Source organism: Coloeus monedula (genome assembly GCF_965178545.1).
Source record: "Coloeus monedula genome assembly, chromosome: 3".
NCBI classification, from domain to species: Eukaryota; Metazoa; Chordata; class Aves; order Passeriformes; family Corvidae; genus Coloeus; species Coloeus monedula.
Genome location: NC_138783.1, coordinates 72,966,714 through 72,986,836, shown reverse-complemented (window position 1 = coordinate 72,986,836; position 20,123 = coordinate 72,966,714).

Below are 20,123 nucleotides of genomic sequence, written 5' to 3'. Positions count from 1 at the left end.
ACATACTGCAGAATCCACTCACTTGATCATATACTCTATAAGCAACCAGACCTTTCAGCACTTTTAACGGACTGGCCTCATGACTTGCTCCCTGGTGTACATGATCTGGGTCTAACACAAAATGCTAATTACCATTTTTTACATCTTCTCTATTTTTTGATGTACTGAACTATGGAGCAGTCTGCATCTGTGTTATGGTCTAGAGAAGTAGTCTGTAGGGAACTGGCTGACAGGCTGCACCCGGAGGGTGGTAGTAAATAGCTGCTTTTTAAACTGGCAGCCTGTCACATGTGGGGTCCCCCAGGGAAACACTTGGAGCCCCATGCTGTTTAATATCGTAATAAATGATGTGGATGATGGGATCAAATGTACTCTGATGAAGTTTGCTGATAATACCAAACTGAGTGGGGAAGGGGACACTTCAGAAGGGACTGGCCATCCTGCAGGAAGATCTGGATAGGCTGGAAGAGAGGGCTAGCAAGAAACTTATGAACTTTAAAACAAAGACAAGCATAAGGTCTTGTGCCTGGGAAGACATAATCCAGGAGTGTATCTCAGGCTGGCATCTACCTGTTTGTAGGACAGTTCTATAGAAAAGGACCTGGGGATCCTGGTGAACTACAAGCTCAATATGAGAGGTGAGCTGCTGAGGCAGAGAAAGCCAGCAGATGTTGGGGTGCATCAACGAGAGCATCACCAGTAGAGATAAAAAAGCCACTTTATTATTCTCCTCTGTGCTTGTCAGGCCACACCTAGAAATACAGTGCTGGGTTTTGATTCCTGCTAAGAAAATAAAATGAGGACAGGCTGGAGAAGGTCCAAAGAAAGGCCAAAAAGATGATCCAAGGACTGGGAAGTTGCCATATGGGAAAGGCTGAGAACTGGGTTTGTCCAGCCTTCAGAATAGAAGGCTTAGGGGAGACCTTATCATCTTCCAGTTTTTAAAGTGTGGCTGCAAAGAAGATGGAAACTCCCTTTTCACAAAGAGTCCCATGGAAATGATGAAGGGTAATGGGCACAAGTTACTCCTGGGGAGCTTCTGATTAGATACAGGAAGAAAGTTTTCAATGAGAACAATCAGCCATTGAAATTATCTCCTCAGGAAAGTGGGCAGCATTGGACACTTTTAAATTCCTCAAAGTAAGACACTTTTAAGATCCAGCTGGACAGTGTGATGGGCCTTAATGAACATTTGATTGGCCATGCAGAGATGGTTAGAAGTTTATTTACTTCATACTCGTGAAGGGGCTTTTGCAGTGATGAGAAAGGGAGACTGGAAAACCAAAGTGATATATCACACAGCCAACCATAGATGTACTCAGTAGTCTGTGTAATATCAGAATCTCTGATTCTCAAAATCATTCCTAAGTGTTTGAGAGGAAATTGAGTCAAACACCACTTTTTTTTTTTTCTTTCCCTTCCTCCCTGCCCCTCTTTATTTCTTCCTTCTACCCTGAAAAATAATGATCTATTGGAGCCTCAGCAAATATGGGTTACTGAAATGATAAAATAAAAGGGAGCAAGGAGATATACTCTGGCCAAAAAGTGTGCGAAATAATTTATAAAAGCATATTTGCTACCTGGGAAGATTATTAATTTCTTGTGTTATGGAATTTGTTTTTTTTATTGCATGCATGCCTGTGTTAAATGTGCATGTGTGTGTGTTTACTTTTAATGAGCAATTATGTATATTTTCCTTTACCAAGAAAGGTCTAGATTATATTTTTTCCCTATTTCTGTCAGAGATTGAGTTTTTGTTCAGAGTCTTCTTTTTTCAGACAAATGGATTTTAAGATTCACTCATTTACCTAGAGAGCTTTTCTAATTTTGAACAGTACAAAGTTATAGAGTTACACTAAACATATATGTATATATATATAACAATGAATATAATGAGAGGAAGAATAAGACTCGGGACAAAAGCCAAAATAAGGACTCAGAACTTTTGAAAAACTAATACATACAACAGAATACAAACCAGCTAGATCAGTGGATAAGAAATAATAAAATATATTGTTTGCATTACATAAAACAAGCATGCACCTTATCATTCCCATCCCCAAACTGAGGAATTATGGTGAAAAAAATTATTGAAGCCATTAAGCCAGTTTGTAGCTGCAGCTGAAAACATAAACGAGATCTTAGGATGAATGAGCAAAGGTATGTAACACAAATTAAATGAAATATTGCTTCTATGCAAAGGGTTGATTATGTTTAACATTTATTTAGAATAATATGCTTAGTTCTTTCTATTCACCTTTCCACAAAGGTATTATTGCTCTGAAAAAAAATAAGATAAAGTGATAATAATATAGTTCAGCAGTCCATACAGTAGTGAAAATTGTAGATTTATTCTCTTTAAGTGACCTAAATCACAGCATGTGGAATAATGAAGTTTTGATATAGTGAAATATCAAACAGTTCAGACTGAGGAAATAGCAAAAAATAAATGGAACAGGTGAAAAGAGGAAATGTAGGCAGAGAAAAATTTACTTAGATAGGGAAAAATATGAACAGAGACGCCAGGTAGATCAGTGAAGCCAGAAATATTAAAAAAGGGGAAGAAACAGCCAGAGATTTATATTTTTTTGAGATATTAAAGGACATAGAGAAAAAGTTGGAATGTGAGATTTAGATAAACTGAAAGGAAATATTTCTTTTGACCTTTTATGTATATTGTGTGTTTACTGCTTTGTATAGAGTACCTAGATTAACTTCATTGTCTGCTTTTAAGATATGCTTATTCAATAACTGTTTTATGAGAACTGCTTGTCCAAAAGAACAACAAATTCAAAATTACAGGCTCACAGGATGCCATGTGTAAGTTTTGCCTAGAACATATTTTTACTATTGAAAGTAGGAAGTTTGACTGTGATGGTACCAAGGGAGGGGAGGACTGCAGGAAAATTAGGTCAATTAAATATTATTTTAAACCACATGGGAATTAGAGAGGCCATAGTATGCATCTGAGCAAGTAAGGACTTTTAAAGTATAGGCACTTAGAGTTCGGTAAGATGAATTCTACTGCAATGACTTAAACAATTTTTTTCTCAGGCTGGATTTTTTCTTGGATTCAGATATCTGGATCATGTTTGGGTTGCACTCTGGGACCTCACATCCTCCTTAATTTGCACTAAATTTTATTTTCTGAGATCACCAGGAGTAACTTTAAGATAGCATTCAGTAGCATTCTCCCATTTTAAGAGAAGGAAACTTGGGGAAAAATAAAAATGATGTTACAAACAGGAAAGTTTGCTAAAGCAGAGTGAAAACAGAGGATCTGGAAAGCATTAGGAGTGCTGGAGAATTAACACAAAGCAAGGAAAAAATTGTTATATTTTCAAAATCCAAGGCCACTCCCATGGAAAAGAAAAATTCTAAGAATTTTTGTGATGATTTTTAAAAAAAGATAAATACAGTAGCTGCAGTGTATTTGTATTAGAGACCAAACACCAATAAAGGTATGAATGAGATTACCTGGCATTTGCAATTGCTTACGAAAACTCCAGGGAAAGCTCAGTGCAGTAAGTGGCTAGTGCCATTTAATTAATATCTGTGCCGGTAATTCCTTCTGCTGGATGCCAAAATTTATTTCCAACACTGAATTCCAAAAGAAGAATTCTCTTGCTCTTTTCTTGGACTCAAAAGCTTCAGATGTAACGAAAGAATAATGAAGGATCTCTTTTCCTCAGGCTCTGAGAATGGTAGCATTAGAACAGTAAGTACAGTTTGTCCTGAGGCAGACTTTGTACCTTACTACATGAAGCTAAGTATTCACTTTTTACAGTGAAATGACAGCAGTTGCCTTCTTACTTCTGAGTCTGAACTTTGGACTTCATTAAGACAAATGGAAGTGTGTTATACAAATTAAACAGATGCTTCTGTATACATGTGAATTTTTGCTAATCAGATCTCACACAGTGTCATATATCAAGGCAGATTCCTTTTTTATTCTGTGCAGCATAATTAATTTCTTTTAGTAAGGTCTAATTCAAAGACAGGGTATATTTTCATTGACTCTCAGCTTGTTGTTAGTGCACAGAAAAGTAGGTGATGTATACAAGCAAATCTGTAATATGAGAATGAAGTTCCTGCACATATTAACTTTTTTATACCTTAGCATATCTACTTAGAGATGCAAGGATTTCTCTAAGCTCTTTATTGACAAAAAGTAAATTAGGAAAGTACCTTGAAAAATAGTATTGGGAATCATCTAAAATTACATGGAAAACAAGTATGTGATCTCTGTGATTTCACAAGTCACAGCAAAATATCAGGTTTTTCTAATAAAAATAAAGTAAAAAAAAAAAAAAAAACTTTTAGTCAAAAATTTACTCATTAAAAAACTATTAGACTATGACGAATTTCAATCCCACCCCTCTGTTTTTAAGAGGTAACATCGATTGTTTTTTTCTATTCTGTAACTCTTAGTCAGTTCTATAGACACACGTACATACATGTCACATGGTGTATATTTCAGTAAACCATTATTTTTTTCCCCTAACTCTAACATTGCTTTCTGTCTTTGAATTTCAGTAATATGGAATAGGCAGGATTACTTGTAGGACATGTAAATTAAAGCTTTGAAATAGATAACTGAATATGTATGTTTTCTATTCATTGGCCATACTAAATTATTTCCTAGTGATTTATTTGCTAAATTTCTGGTTATTTAAGATAAAATGTTTTTAAAATGTGTGTTTGTTAATAGGTATATATTTAAAAATATTTTTGTATGTGTATTTGAAAAAAATATTGTCTTTGAAAAAAAAAAATGTTATATATGTATAAACCTTGCAGTCTAACTAACTGGTAAATTTGGGTATGTATTGCAATTTACAGAATTTGAAGAATTCTGATGTCATCTATCCCTTTGTTCACAGCATGAAAGTGGCTTATTAAGCATACTGCTGTGCTATCATGCTTTGTCTGCTGCCTCTAAGCAGAAAGCAGGCAAGTACAGAAAGAATTCAAAAGTAACTACTGGCTTCAAAAGTAGCAACTTCCAGCTAGAGAAGTTACTTTCTAGAATCAATGAGACAGATTTTTCCAACGAACACTCGGTAGCTTCTGGTTAAGCACTTAATTGGAATGGTCAAGTTTTTCGAAGAGAGCTCCTTGCATATTGAAGACGCCTGTGAATGTGACCACTAAATTTTGACTCCTTAGCTAGAGCTGCTCTTTTGAGAAAAGCTGCAGTGCTGAGGGGGAGAGAACAGAATGACTGAGGGAGAGAAATCTTGTGGACTGGAATACTGAACTCATAAAAATCATGTCCATACAGAGGAAAAGTTTCAATGGGATTCAGAAGTAGACTAAATTGTCCTACAAAGCGGACATATTATTTCTGTTCATATTAGTTATTTTCTGCTTTCTGTCCTCTCAAATTGAGCCTTTTCTATTTCACTTGGTTGCAGATGTGAAAAATACTTAAATACAATTACTTAAAGGCTCAGATTATAGAGATGAAATTGAATCTGATGTTCTGACCAGACTATGTCAGTAAGACATATCACTGTAATAAAAGTAATTTGGCAAGGGAATGATTGGTATGTTGATTGTGAATAGAGTGGAGAGTCTGTTTTAACTGGATAAAAAAAGATAATGTGGCTAAATTTTAAACTTCTAAGACACTCAATAGAACGTCATTTATTAGTTATGACCTTTAAATATGGAAGTTTATAAGCATGTAAATGAGAGCACTATCCAGTAGGTAGTGAAAGTACTTTCACTACTTAACACTATCCAGTAAGTATCCTGAAAGCCAAATTTCAAAGGGCAGCTGATCCTGGGTCATCCTTTCACTTGCTCATTTTGTATCCCTTTTCCTCCATTATCTGAGTTCTAAACAGATGTCAAACTCCTTCTGAATGATTCAACTATATCAACAATTTCACTCACTAGTCATTTTAGACAATGCACTTATCACTACATGAAAATCATACCTTTTTCAAAAAAGAATAAACAATAAACTACCAAGTGTACTAAGTTTTTTCTATGACTATGGAAAATCAGTATTGCAGTGTGATAGATAAATTTGGCAGTGTTCCATCAAAGAGTTCAAATTATTGGCAAAACCAGAACAAAAACAGACCACTGTCTGTCTGACATGATTATATCTACTTCCTTTTCTCTATGCTGCTAGAGAGTGTAGCATTGTTGCCATCAGTGTTATCTGATGCTTCAGGCAGTGAACCACACTGCCTGTTCAAACCCACTTCAGTCAATGGGAACACATAGAAAGTTTTTGGTATCCCAAAAATTCTTCTACGCACGCACATACACAAAAAAATTGTGATGGCTCTTCTATTTCTACAGCCACCCATTCCCTCTGAAAAGAGACAAATGCAAGACTGCTGAGAAGAGGCACTTTTATAATTTAACTTATAAATATTTGTTTTTTTTTTTTTTTTATTTTATTTTATAAAATCAAATTAGGTCCGGATTCATCTTTGCTGTAGCCAAAACTAATTTCTTCTTTCTCTATACTTTTATCTAATCAACTGCTCTTTTTTTGTCTCAGAAAACACCAGGACTTTCAATCATAAAATAATTCTTACATTTTTCTTGATATGGCTTCTGATGCTGTTTGCTGAACAGCATTAAATCGTAAGCAAGGAGACTGCACATTGTAGTATCAGTCCTCTGCAGAGTTCAATTTTATTCAAAATTATATAGATGTTTCAATAGTTTGTTTTCTGATGCTTTGATGATCTGTGTTTTCACCTTCTCCCTTAAAAATTAATTCTCTTCATGTTAACTTAAGGAAAAGAAATATACATCCCATAGGTCCCTGGCAGTTTTCACCAATTAGTTGAACTACATATGCTTCTGACTTATGCAAAAATTGCTGTTGAAAACAATTAAGATTTAAATAAAAACTTAAGTTTTGCAGATCAGGGGTTTTTTTATTATTTCGTATTGTTTGTTTGCTTATGAAGCCGGAAGTCACAGATTTTTTAAAATTTAAGAGAACATAAGAGCAAAAAAAGAAAATTATTAAGAATTTTATTAAACAGTTATTCTTCTGAATTAACATATACACATTATCCTTGTTATTATTTTATTCTTCATGCTTTATATGTTTGGGGTTTGTGGGTGGTTTTTTGTTGTTATTGTTTGTTTTTGTTTTTGTTTTTTTCACAGTGCAGAAAAAAAGATGTCATCATAAGATACTTATTTGAACAGACCTCACATGGACAACACCTTTTTTCACCAAGTGGCCTGGTATTCTGTGATGCATACTAACAACCAAGCACCACACTGTGACCCTCTTAGTACCTGTTATTGTATATTAATTTTCATCCTGTATCAGTCATAGAAAACTTCAAAAGCCCAGTCAATTTATCCTATCACATAAACCTATCCTCTGCTTACCATGGTCAGTGCAAAGGCAATTATTGTGAAACTTAGGCAAAATCTTAGTTGGTGCATGAGCTTTTCACCTGTACCTCAGTGTTTAAACCTGATTATTATCAAATACCATGTTACTCTCCGAATTTAGTTTGCAAGTATATAAAGTAAAAATATAAGGTCTTTTATTTTGCTACCTGCATATGTAGGTTAACTCATTCTTCTTTGGTTTCTTACACCCAGCACCAGGGCTCTGAGATCCGACTATGTCCTTTACGTTTGTGGTACTGTTTGCAAGTCCACCACAGACCCATGCATTTAATAAAAAACCATATTTTTTTTAATGGTTATTATGTGTAGATATCTATTGTTCCATATTCTTTGCAGGTATACATACCTTGTAATTAATGACTGGGCCAAATCATCCTTTTCATGTTATTGGTTCCATGGATCAAAACCTATAAAAATATTCCATTAAATCTCAATGGACTGTATCAACAGATTTTTCTTAGGATAACAATAAAGAGATTAAGATGTATTTTTCAGCTCTAATATATAGTAGCTGAGAAAAAGATCATATGCTGAAAATTTTATGTCCCTGGTGCTATCAAGAGAAGTTACATCAAAGACCACAGAATAAAGCTCTGGCTTCTATAATTTGAAAAAACTAATTTAAAACTTTAAAGGTTTAGTCTCTCCTCATGCCAATCCTCTTAAACTGTATACTTGTCCTGGTCAAATTCCACCTTCAGTGTTTTTCCTTTCACATTTCTGGATTATTTGGAATAAAAAGCTGAAGAAGGGAAAAAACAACCCCTGTCTGAAGTGTACTATTGGTCAGCTAGATAGGACACCTTCTCATAAAAGACAAATATAAAAGAAATACACTTCTAATATTTTTTTATTTCATACTTTTTATACCTTAAATAAAAGAAAATAGATGTGCTTCAATGTTTGAACTCACCTAGGCAATATTTATTCTAGGTGTGGGACTATACAGTGACTATCCAAATGTAACCACATTTAAAATTAAAGTTTTTATTTAAGAGAGGTTTTTAAGTTCATGATTCAGCACATAAGAGTATAGTTATTTGGTGGAGATTTTTATACGAGAGTCCACATATAGTTTAGTCTTTTTTGATATGATAATCTATATTTTAAGGAATACTGGAGAGGTAAAAAAAAAAAAAAAAATTGTGTTTTCTTCAGTCTAGATAAGGAATTTTAACCCCCAAAATGTGTGTTGCACTTTATGTTATATAAAATTGATTGTTTAATGTGTTGAAGAATATTCAAGGCACATTTAAACACATTTAAGGGTCTCAGTTGCATAGGAAATGCCCTGAGAATGGCATAGTGTTCTAACCATGAAACCTCCACCAGTTCAAAAGACAGAGGAACTGGGCCAGCATTAAATCTTAGAAATATAACTGTAAATGTGCTGTGCTTATTTCCAGTGTCTGAAGTAATTGAAGGAAAGCTTTGGAGGTTTACAGGTATTTTATCTTTTAGCGTATTTCCAGAGATATTTTATGGGGTCTAAAAGAGAATTTTCTTAACTCTTCATTTTTCTTTTGAAAGCTCAGAACACAATGGGCTTGTGGGCTTTTTTGCTTCTTAGTTTGGGTATTTTTTGGGGGGGTTGTTTCAATTTATTTTGTTTTGGGTTTGTTTATTTGTTTTCTTGTTGAGGTCTAAACAGAAACTTAGAGAAATAGGGCAGAAGTAAAATTGCGAATACCTTTTTCATTAAGCACATACCTACTTGGTGCTTTTTAAAAATGTATGTATTCATGTTTAGAATTACTTGAATGAATATTTCTGGAAATGAAAGGGAGACTGTTGGGACTGTTGGAAAATGTGCTAATAATAATAAAATGATAAGAAGAAAGTACTTCTCGGTGAAAAACAAAGCTCTTCAATAAAGAAAGATCATCTCTGATTAGTTTTTCCATTGGAAATTATATATTTTTAAAAAAGGACCTAGTAGGTAGAGGAACAGAAAACTTTAATCAGCAAAAACCAAACTTGACTTGTCAAAAAATTTTCAACTTTTGAATTGAAATAGTAAGGTGTTGGGGTTTTTTATCTTCAAAACTTTATTTGATTAAAAATCTGTTAATCTTCCACCTGTGTTTATAAATAAATATGAATACCCTTTTTTCCAAAAATGCATTTGAAATAGTAATTAAAAAAAACATAATAAAAAGTATTGGAATTCAAATTGTTCTGAAACTTTCACTCACCATCAAAGGAAAGGAGGGGAAAATCCCACAAACCTCTCAGAATTAAAACAAGTGCAATAGCAAGTACTTGTTTAAATAGAGTATGTATTTGAAAGAAAAAAAAAAAAGAAAAAACCAAAAAGTCGTTATAAGGAACTATGAATGGATGTTATCTATAAATCTTAATTTTAATATAAGACTATTTCATTAAATCAGGCAAAACTATATTGAGTCTGGTTAAGCATCTCTAATCAACTGGGATGAGGATACTCCTCCTGCTTTGTGTAAATGGGTTTAAAACTGTTTTTCTTCCTTAATATTTCCTTATTGTTATTTTTGAAGCAAGAATAATGTCAGATATATTTGCACCAGTTAGAAATACCAATCAGTGTCTGATTCAAAGAAAAGCTAAGAAAATGTGAGGTCTGAAGACTCTGGACTTGTTCCAGCTCTGCACACCAACAAGTAGCTCATTTTTAGCCTTGTGGACAAAGCACTTCTTTCATGAAGAAACAGTCTGTTACACCCTCCCCCGCTTTCCTAGCTGAAAATTCCCTAACACATCATTTTCACTGACTGTTCAAGACAATGCTATGTCATGATGGATACAGAGAAACCATAATTAACTTCTTTTATTATAACTTGTTGTCTGTCTGCAATGCGAGGCACCATCCTTGTAAAGATTATTTTGACAAATGCCAGGGATAAATGGTTAACTGGTGCCTCGCTATTTCTCTAAATGGTAAAGAGGATATAGAAGCAGTGAAAAACTTGAAAACCTTACAACACGTGCACAAATCTCAAAATTATGAGGTTGTGGGATTCTTTGTCCCATGGAGGTAAAGAGAATTTAAAAGACTGTGACTGAAAAATTTATGAAATAATTTTTTTTTTCTTTGTCTTGTTGAGCTCTGGCCATTCTTATAAGTTGGACAGGAACTGCAACAGAACTTGAGAACATAATCAAAAGCCAACAATTTTATAGAGATGATATTGATGTTTTTCCCAAGAGCACAGCAAGGATTGTGCCTCTGTTTCGTTTGCTGCTGAGCAAACATAAAAAGTACAGACTTTGCTGTCATGAGCTTACAAATGAATTTGTATTTCTTTTTATTCCTGTATACTGTTACGCATATTTTTTGAACTGAGCCACTTATTTTTTTTCTTTTACAACCAAAGAGAAGGAATTAACCATGTAAATAGGCAAACTGAGAGTAAGGATACTGTTTAGCACAAACCTTAATCACTGGAACTGAACCCAAAATTAGTAGCTTGCTTTCTAGAATAACATTTACAAAAGAGTCATTCTTTCTCTGCATCACTACAAAATCTGCAGGTTTTTTTAGATCTTTGTAAGCCCTATGCATCCCTCCTAAGGATTGTGGAGAGTAGAAATGCTTTGTCTGCAGTTTCTGAGCACGTGGCCTATCAAGTGAGCTAAGAAAAGATTCATGAACTAAGAAAAGATTCATGACCTCTGCTCCTCAGGAGAGGGTATTGCATAGTAATGTGATCAGCTAATGTCAGTCATGTCTTCCCCCAGATTTGGTCAGGTGAAGAGATACATCTTACATACAAAAAGTACAAATATAAAACAAAACCAACACCTTTCTCTGTTTGGATCAAGCAATATCCTAAAACCAGGCCTCTAACAGTATGAAGAAAAATACTCAAACACCAAGTACCATCAGATTAAATTTCCTTTACAACTTTAATTTCAGCAGCTTGACGTGTTTTTTGATACAAACTGTAATTATATAACCATTTAATTTTGTTTTTCTTGAGAAAATTCTTACAATGGACAAAGAACAGAGTCTGTGCAAAGAATAGCTAGCCAGCCAGCTGATTATTTTTTAACTTCATCATTCAGAACATTGTCCATATCTTACGTACAGGACATCATTTTAACTGAATTAAAAATTATTAACTTCTGGGGCATTTCCATGTTACACACATCACTGTGGTATCAGAGTAACAGACACATTATTTTGCAGACACAACATCACTTATAGGAAGGATAACACAATTACACCAGTCTAAGATAAAGGAGCTTGATACCAGAATATTCAAATATGTATTCACTCGGGGTGATCCCACTTGACATGCCTACAGTCCAAATTTTTAGTGTATTTAGCATTTCATAATAATTTATCTGATCAAAAGCAGCTCTAGCAGACTTTCTCTGTGGCTCCCTTTTTTGTTCTCCTCTTTGTCTACTTCTGCTCCTTTTACTCCTGTTTTAACACTGTCAGCATCTCTCTGCTTCTGGGCCCCTCTCATTTGAGTTTGTCCTTTTCTCCTTCCCACCCACACTTTGTAGCTTGCTTACCAGTAAGAAGATGATAAACTTGCTATCAAAATGACTTTTGAAGTTTTGCTGAGCTCCATGACAACCTATGCCTGCTCAGCCTGTGCCTATTGCAGAGACATAATAGACACTGCAGTCTGGCCCTGAGGGTGAGTAAACACTATTTTAATGCTGGACAGCCCATGCCCTTGGACAGCACCTGAGCCCCACTGGTAGCAAGTGGCCCTTTCACAACCTTTACCATTTTCAGGTCAAAGTACTGAAAAATTGTGTGGGGTCTGTTACAACACATTAACTGATGTGTATTAAGAGTGCAACTGAGCAGACTGGGGCATGACCTCGAGGAGGTTTGGAAAACATAACTTCCTGCACTAATGTTCCAAGATTGATCATGGTCGACTGGACCTGAACTGTGGACTCTACTACATTCCCCAATGAGAGTGGTTTTGGATGACTTTGACCCTTCAGCAGTGTCTAGGCACAATCTCAGAGATCACTGGCTGGTGTGAATTCAAATCATGCCAGAGAGCATGAAAAATAATTAATGAAAACAGAATGAAAGAATTTTTTTTTTACAGTATGGGTGTACTTTTACAGTTTGATCAGAACACATGTGAGGAGAGAGACACAGAAAATAATTACCTGAAAGTTTCATATATCTCTTTGCTTTACCAGAAAAAAAGCAAAAGTATCTGACACCTTTCTGTCCATTTGAATGTATCGAATTCATTCATCAGTCATTTGACATTTTTATTAGTTGCTTATGAGATTTTCTTAGCAAGAACACAAAAATGTTATAGGAAGTAACTGAATTGTTTCTATTTGAACACTAAATAAAACAAACAGTAAAAATACAGCCCAAAAGCTCTGATCAATTTTACAAAGGACTTGTAGTAGAAAATGCTAGGAAGACATATTTTTTCATTAAATTATAAACTTTATTTTACAGTAGATTATGCTTAAGCCTGGTTTTTCCATGATTTACAATTCTGTAGAAACCAGAGTAATGCCTGTCTTGAATTGACAAAAATAATGAAATCTTTCTTAGGGTATTGTTTCTGATTTGATGGTTATTGATATTAAGAAAGATTTGCATATTTTTATGCATAAAAATAGAATTCTGACTTATTAATAATAAGTAATATGTGGAGTATAAATTAATTACTTCAGATAAGGGCTAAAAAAGTAAAAGATTATTTTTATATTTAACTGAAAATACAGTCAGCTACCAGCACCTTTCACTTTATGTCAAGTTTAGTAGGTCATTATTTCCTTCTATGTGTACTTCAACCTTAAAAGTATAGGTAGGTTGACTAATATGTCAAAGTAAGGAGATTCTGCAAAGAAAATATTAGGACCTCAGAGGTCTATTTAAGAAAAAAATAAAGGAGGTACTTTCATTGAACTAGAATGTAATGTTACAACTTGCCAGAATGGTAAGGGCAGACAATGTATTGATTTACTGCTTTGAGTTCTAAAAGACTGTAGATTTTTTTTTTTTTTTTAGATATGCTAGACACAAAAATAAAGCAAAACAATTTTATAGAGTAGTGGAGACAACTATGACAAAAGAAGAGATTCAAACTCATAGACAGTCAAATCAAGCAAGAGTCTTTAGTTCCTAATGTAGTCTAGTGAGTAACCTGTTTATTCATTAATGAAGCAATTGCAAATGTTGACTCAGGTTTACTCTCTTGTCATGATTTGCTGGGAGAAAAGGGCTGAGAGAAAACACTAGAGCAGAGCTGTTTAAAGCTGTGGCTACAAACTCTGTATGGTTTTGGCCGTGTTCCAGATATGTTTTAGAAATCTCATAGCAGTTCCTTTCTTTTTTTTCTTTTTTTCTTCTTTCTTTTTGCCCTCCTCCTTCCTTTTTCCCTTTTGACCTTTTTTCCTGTCACAATTTTTATCTTTTTTCCCCTTTTCTTCCCATTTTAATTTTTCCTTTTTTCTTCAATTCTGCCGTTCTTTTTTTTACTTCTTTTTTTTTCTTCTCTTCTGTATTTTTACCCTTCTCTTCATTTCGTTTTTTTCCCTTCCCTTCCCTTCCCTTCCCTTCCCTTCCCTTCCCTTCCCTTCCCTTCCCTTCCCTTCCCTTCCCTTCCCTTCCCTTCCCTTCCCTTCCCTTCCCTTCCCTTCCCTTCCCTTCCCTTCCCTTCCCTTCCCTTCCCTTCCCTTCCCTTCCCTTCCCTTCCCTTCCCTTCCCTTCCCTTCCCTTCCCTTCTTTGCCTTGCCCTGCCCTAGCCTTACACATCTTCCTTTTTTCCTGCCTCCTCCTATCATTCTGTGGGTTCCCAGGAGAACAGATGCCCAAATGCAGATGGAATACATTTTCATGGTGCACCCAGTTCCTGAAAATACCACACCTAGCCCACACTGGCACTAAGGAACAATCCTCACAGGCTATAACTTTACCACCTTTTACAGATTAAACATCTGTCACAGTGGAGAAATTCTAAATGAGAAAAGTTGTTATGAAGATGAATTCAATTTTGATGTATTTAGAGAGTCACAAAATTAAGGAATTAATGAAAATTTAGATTGACCAATGCATTCATGAATTACTTTTCTCTCTGGACTTCATGAACATTTAGGATATCTAACAACTACAGTTATTAACTACAGATTATTTTTCACCTTCCAGTTTTTCCAGTATATATCACTATTTGAAGAGTGGGAAAGGAAATCCATTGGAAAAAATAAACCTTCATAAAATATGCAGAGAAAAAAATTGACATAAAAGGCTAACAGAAGCACAATCATTCTCTTTGGAAGACTGGAAATGTAAATAAAGGTATCATTCTTCTCAACATAAATTGCTCTTATGAAATATGAATGTTAACAATACTACACAGTGGAACATATCATGAAGATCAGTATGCATTCTTCAGATGATTTTCAAAAGTCATTAAAATCAAATGAATGTCTCAATATCCACACACCATCACATGCTACAGCTGTATTTATGCTCTTTGCTGTATAGTATAATAAATATAAATTATAAGACTTAAAAAGAAAATTAAATAATATTAATAATAAGAACAACATAACAAAACCACAACCACCCAACTGGGTGCACATTACACATGACTTCAGTAGCTTTGGCAATAAGACCATTTTTAATATATTTTTATGGATTGAATAAGATTTTTTTCTCTTTTAGGGTGACAAAGTTTATAAAGTGCTTTGGAGATATGTCTAAGTGTCACTGGTGATGGATTTTAGTAATAGTTCTTACACACAAAGGGACTTATGTATAAGGGATATATGTAGAGGGGTTAAGTATTTCCTGAATGTGCATATTTGTGTTTGAATTTAAAAATATCAGCCCTTTTTATATCAATCCCTATGAACAGATATACTAATGATGCTGATTATTTTAAAGCTATGTTGGTAGAAAAAAATAGAAGATTTCTCATTAACACATTTTCAGGACTATGTAAAATAATGTTAATTAGAAAATAAAGAGTTTTAAAAAATTAACTATTGTAAAGAGTTTCAAAGAGTTATTGCATTGCCAGCAGGTTGAGAGAGGTGATCCTGCCAGTCTACTCAGCCCTGGTGAGGCCTCATCTGGAATATTGTTCTGGGTTTCTCAGTACAAGAAAGACATGGAGCTCCTGGAATGGGTACAGGAGATGGCAACAAAGATGATTAATCGACTGGAGCAACTCTTTTACAAGCAATAGGACAAGAAGCAACAGGCAGAAACTGATGCACAGGCAGTTCCACTTGAATATGAGGCAGAACTTTACTGTGTGAGTGACTGTGCACTGGAACAGGTAGCCCAGAGAGGCTGTGGAGTCTCCCTCACTGGAGAGGTTCAAGAACTGTCTGGACACAATCCTGTGCCTTGTGTTCTAGGATGACCCTGCCTGAGCAGGGAGATTGGGCCAGACAACCCAGTGTGATCCCTTTCAACCTGACCCATCCTATGATTCTGTTAAACACTTAAAAATAAAATTAAAGAGAGAGAAGGAATCTTTCTACTTTTTGATTTCTGGCCAGACTTGGCCTATTTCAATTTATTTGGCATGTTTATCTTTTGACATACTTATGTATTTCTCGTATTTTAAGTTTCTTAATTTCAGAATTATTGTTATGTATATTTACGTTCCATGAGAATTTATAGATTATTTTTATTTCCTTGAAATCAGATTTTCAAAGAAATCAGAGTCCAATTTTGACTTCAGAAGCATATTTTTCTTCATTAATGTCCACAACAGCCATTGTTCCAACAGACTTCATGTCAACCTGAAAGCCTAATTTTATTTTAGTAAGAGTGAAAAACAACACCTCAGAGATTGATTTGTCTTATTTCTGATACACTTAATTTGTATTTGGGTGAGTGGCTTACTGGCCTAGATGAAAAAGGAAATTTGTGATCTAAAAAACAGCTAATAATATTAGGAAATGGAAGGTAAAAGAGGTGGGAAGGGTTTGTGGGCCAAAGCAGACTCTTTACATTCTTCCATTATATTTCACTGATTCTGCTGGTGTGGATATTGAATTGTTTGTTTCCCTTAGTCACTGAAGACATTACATTGAATTAAACATAAAAATCCATGTCCATTTTTGAGAAAGATTTTTTTTTTAATTCTAAGCATATTTAAATAGAAACTGTTGGAACTCATTCTGTCTAATTCAACTACTTTGTGTTTTGCTCCCCCTTGTCCTGAGCAATTAACATAGTATATAAACTACATTTTCTTTTTGACCATTCTTCAAAGTTTATATTAATATGCTCTGATCTCTCCATATTAAATTTGTCACAAGATCTCTTTTTTTTTCTTCATTTTCTCATATCTTCTCAGAAGTCAAATTTTTTCCCATCTCGTTTTATAATACGCTTTGAAGAGCCCTGTAGGTCTGCTGAAAGGTTGGTTCATTTTACCTTTCTGGGAATAAAAAGCCCACCTAGATTTGATAGCAATTCAGGTACAGCCTTGCAGAATTAAATTAAATTACAAACCATTTTTTCTGAACAAAATTTCTTATTATATATACTGAAAAATGTCAACAGGCTACCTACCCAAAGCCTTTGAAGCCAATCAAAGTATTTTAGTTTTTTTTTTTTTTCTTCTGAGAGACTTACCTTAAAAGTGGGATCAGCTATTGAAACTAAAAGAGTAGTAAACCCACCATTTTCACTTTTATGGTGTTTGTATCACTTGATTTATATCCTTATTATTAGAAAATACGATATGAACAGGTTAAAAAGTGTGGTGCTCTGTTCTGGAAAAATAATGGGGGTCCAAATCTAAGTAGTGAGAACCATAAAGGCTGATTTCAAGTTCCCATTAGCAATTTCCACTTGACTTGAGTGAAGGTTCACGCTGACGCAGAAGCACACTCTACATTGTATGCTGAGAGCCTTAAAGGACATAACTGCTAATGTATTTCATGGCAAGAGAATTATAAGTGTTATGTATACCTAATTCACAGAACAGGCAAGGACAATTGCCCACTCATAATTATGTAACACAGTTCTGTATCAAGCACTTAAGAATGGTAAATGAAAATAAACAAAAAAGTATTTTTAACGTATAACTGATATTTTTAATAAATATTTATTTTAATGTCTTGTGATTGTCTAAAAGAGGTAAAATAGAATCATGATGAGCTGTTTGGTTAAGCCTGAGAAGGAAATTTATCCTCATTTGATCTTGCACATAGATGGAATACATTACTCTGAAAAAAAAGGCATCACACAGCTTGCGTATTTTGTAACCTGACTTCCTATTTTAGTTCTCTATAACTAAGTCAGTATTATTCAGTTAGGAAAAAACACATTGTGTCCAATAGTAAAACCTGAGGAAACAGTAATTTCCTAATACTAGGGAAAACTAAACAGTCTTTAGAAAAGTTATTCAATATTCCATAAACTCAAGAACATACTCTCATCTTTATGCAAATTGTATAGTATCTTTATGATTCAGCAACTGATCTCCTTTGTTGCTAAAGTTATGGGTCAATTATGCCTAAGCAACTGTGGTTGCAAGACCATAGCAAAAGTTTTGGCAGCTTGGCTATAGGCACTTTTATGTAAAATTACTATTCCTGATCTAAAGCCTTAATTAATTAAGATGGAAAATAATAATAAAATGGAAGATCTGTGGCTCATCAAAAGCTATTCTATGTGCTACTGAAAAGGGCATTTCACCAAACTGAACAGAGAAATTTGTTCAAAATGTAAGCAGAACTTAATTTCAAGGACACCTTTTTTTTCTTTTCTTTTTTTTTGACTTTTTCATGTTCATTTTGCCAAAGGCTGCTGTCATCACTAACAGAATTATTTGTAAGTCATTTGATCTGTAAAGTTGCACCAGACAGGTCATTTCTATTTCTATGCTCTTATTTTGTATTTGGAACATTTGGTATGGCTAATCAGAGTGATTGATATACGGTAGAGGAAGGTAGCTGAAAATAATGCCAGAGTGCTAGTATTTTCTCGAGATGACTTATATACAGTCTCTTAGCACACACTTTATAGACACAAGATCAATATTTTGTTAGCAATGACTAATAATAATTCATGATGATGTAATACATGATGAGAGGAAGCCATTTCCTGATATCCGATATCTGGCTATAAATATAGCAGCCCTCTACATACAATTATTGCTCTTCCAGAGTATTAAGAACATATTCCAGAAAACAAAACAACAAAAACCCCCATATTTTAATATTTAGATAGAGTAATAGTTTAACTGAACTTCAGTTTTATTATGTTCTGCTTGAAACACCTTTTTATCTATAATTTTGAAAATAATGATTCAGCAATGAGAGACAAGCAGTGCTTCATTTACAAAGTTCTATTAAGTTTATAGTAAGACATATGTAGTAATAAAAGTTCTATGACTATATTTAACCAGATTTTTTTCTTCAATAGAAGAATCTTTCATGAAAGTCAAGGGAGAGTTATCACATTCTCTGCGTGGGTGTTCACCATGTGGAACTCTGATTCTTACTAGACAGAACCCCAAATGAGAGAAATCTCCAAGGTTTCTGCTGGCATGTCTATATACCTACAGTGCTTTCCCTTTTTGGCTTGGGTTGACAGCTCTAAGGGATTGTTTTCTCTGGAGTGTGCCTTTTCTTTTTTCTTAAGTCTTTTTACAAGTTTCTAACTCTAGCATTAAGAACCTACTCCTTAAGGCTTACAATTTAGATACCTGAAAATACTTTTCTTATTATTAAATAGGTCATACGACAAATCTACACACATTCCCCTGTCTTCTACAGCTTTTGTTACTCTCATTTTTGGTACATTAACTTTCTTCCTATCTCATTCCACAGCTATTCCCTAATAAAGTGAAAAATTAGAAAGGAATACTCCAAAACAGTGAATGGAAAAAATCAGAAAGATGGTTAAATTCATGTAAGCTTACTACTCAAATATTGGGAGTGTGACTACAGTAACCCAACTTTATATGATCACAAAATAGATGTCTGGAAATGAGAGCCACAGTAGAAAAAAAAAAGAAAAAGGAACTTTTGGGTTATGGTTCATTTAGCTGTGTTTAGATATCTACTTTAGAATAAGAAGAATCATGCCCTTGACTCCAGTAAGTACATTGACCATATCTGTATTGACTATATAAGTAGACAGATTAGGATCTCAGACATAGATTTAGGTATCAAAATCCACAGAGTGAAATTTATAGTCTCATTTTTAACTTGAAGGCAAGATGAAAAAAAGGAAATAGTAAAATATATTTCCATCTGACACATCCTATTAAAAGAATTTTTCCAAATAAGAGAATTACATTCTCTTTATATATACATATTAATATATGTGTGTATGTATACATATCTATGTATCTATCTCTCTCTATATATATATCCAATAATGGGCATTCAAAAATTTGCAACAAGAAATTTAAATATGTGTCTTTCCTTGTTCAGTTTCTACTTATACAACCTTGTATCAATGCAAGAGGACTGAGATAATGGCATGATGAGTCAGAAGTAGTAGAGAGCTGACTAACAGAGACACTGAATTGTCTTCAAAGTTACCTGTCTGTTTTACTAATGCTCTGTGGTGCTTCTTCCCATTACCAATTAATAACTTGGCAGCCTTACCCCCAGATGCAAAGGAACTCTGAACACCTGCATGACTTCATAAAGGTGGTATCGTAGTTATGTGATAATTCAATTGTTAAAGTGCTCATCATCATGATGGTATGTAATTTTTTCTCATCTTGTTTTCACAGCTTTTCTTCCGTGGAAAAGAG